The sequence below is a fragment of the Oratosquilla oratoria genome, chromosome 37 (assembly GCF_046742065.1).
Source record: "Oratosquilla oratoria isolate Oo_2021 chromosome 37, ASM4674206v1, whole genome shotgun sequence".
Taxonomy (NCBI): Eukaryota; Metazoa; Arthropoda; class Malacostraca; order Stomatopoda; family Squillidae; genus Oratosquilla; species Oratosquilla oratoria.
Window position 1 is genome coordinate 21,343,738 of NC_134813.1, and position 2,500 is coordinate 21,346,237.

The window sequence follows — 2,500 nt, forward strand, 5'->3', positions numbered from 1 at the left end:
TAATAAATGAAATACATAAATAAATGCATAGGTATAGTTAAATAATAAACAAACAGGTAAATAGAAAATAATAGTAAATTGATATATAACTAATGATAAATGAGAATCAAACAGACAAATGATAGCAAAACAAAAACAAATAATATAAGATAAATGATAACCATTACAGCATCTTGCTTAGTTATCACCGTTTCTCTCCCATTATCACCACAGTCATTTTCACCACCAGGATCCTTGTCATGACTATCATGCCACCATGACTGAGCACCATCGATATTCTGTTACTATGAAGACTATCACCACCATTGTTACTCCTTCGAAGTGATTAAGTCCCTTCAAATGGATTATCACCACAAGTCTCCTCAACTGCCATCACCACCATTACCACCACTACCACCACCTCCACTACCACCACTTCACAAATAACATCACGACCATCTCTACCACCACTATCACCACCACCACTGTTACTAATACCACCATCACTATTAACATCAACACCACTACCACAACCACCATCACCTCAACCCTACTACCACCACCATAAGTCCTCACCACCACTATCTTCATCACCACTAACTTCATCACCATTATTAACACCACAATGATAACCACCACCACTGACATAACCAGCACTACCTCAATCACCACCACACCCTTCACCACCACCACCCCACTCATTCCCACCATTAACGTCACCACAACCTCAATCACTACCACAACTACTATCACCATCACCTTGCATCCACCTTAAGCCTCCACTACCCTTCCATTCCCACCATTAACACCGTGGCTAGTACAAAGGCCAGCAGGATCCCGGGTCCTTTGTTCTCCAACAAAGTGGTAATGTGGACCAGATGGGACTTCTTTAGCCTTTGTAGGCGTCTTGTCAAATATTTGTCATTGACTTAAGTTTTATGGAGTGTCGTAAAGTCTGGACACGTCTTTCAGTGTTAGACAACAGTGTGTACATGGATGTATGTCTGTATGTGTACACAGACACGTATGTGTACATAGATGTACATAGATGCAGTGGGTGTGTGTGTACATATACTTGTACATACGAGCATGCACAAACAGGGATATAGAAACACATGCACACACACACACTCACACACACACACACACACACACACACACACACACACACACACACACACACACACACACACACACACACACACACACACACACACACACACACACACACACACACACACACACACACACACACACACACACACACACACACACACACACACACACACACACACACACACACACACACACACACAATTATATATATTATCACGTGTTTCATGTATTTTCTTTGATCATGAATGGCGTAATATTTTACACATTTTTTTCTTAGGTTGACATCAAAGGATTTGGACGGAGGCCTTATTTGACTCATAAGAGGAGACCATTGTGAGACAGAAGAAGACACCTTGTGAAACGAACAAGCAAGAGCTGCAAGAAATGTACTCTAAGGCAGTGGTTCCCAAACTGTGGGTAAATTACCCCCTGGGGGGGATGTAACACATTTTCGGGGGTAATGGAGGGCTGACAAAAAAATTGAAAATAAAATAAAATAAAATAAAATCAAGAAAACATTACGGTACCCGGCATTAGGATTAAGGTTAATTAAGTTTGGGAACCACTGCTCTATGGCGTTATCACATTAGGCTATTTCTCCTCCAACTGCTGGAACAGATTTCCAGTCCTCAGCTTTCGAGAACGAATCTGATGTACTGGATGAAAATAAAATTTCTCCCGCGTGTCAAATGACATTCTATGCATTTCTGTTGAGAAAACAAAATAGTTTACCAAAGTGATTTTACGGCGGGAAAAGTTCCGGAGGAATTCTGGAGGTTGGCGGTACCGTCGATTAATCGGAGGTTGAAGGAAAAATAGCCCAGTGTGATAACCCCTTTGGTATACAGATGATTTAGTTCTTTCAGGAGTGAGTGTGGGGAGTGAGTAAAATCACTTTACGTCAGCCAGAAGAAAGTATGTAAAGGAAGGTATCAAAGACGAATTGAAAAAGACTTCCTTCGGGCAAATAAAATCTCCAGGCGGAAGTCAGAATCAACAACAAATGTCTCAATCCACAGCGTACGGAACCCATTTAATGAGATAGTATTATGAAGCCTTAAAGGGCTATCACACTGCGCTTTCACGGCTTTGCCTACGCCGACAGTTGACAGTTCGAGTAAAAACGACTTTGGTGACAATATTTTGATTTTTAAATCTCCAAATATCAAATTATCTTTCCGTCGTATATAGCAGAACTGAATGATGAACTGAGAGATTGTTAACCTATACGAATGTTAGATATATGTAAACAAAGTCATATTCTAGATACTCAGATGGATGTTGGAAGTAGAATGTCAGAGGAAAAATAGCCCAATGTAAACAAAATCACACAACGTACTTTAGAATAGAATATATAAAGAAATGACATTACATAGTGTTAATCCCATATTACTTGAACGAAAAT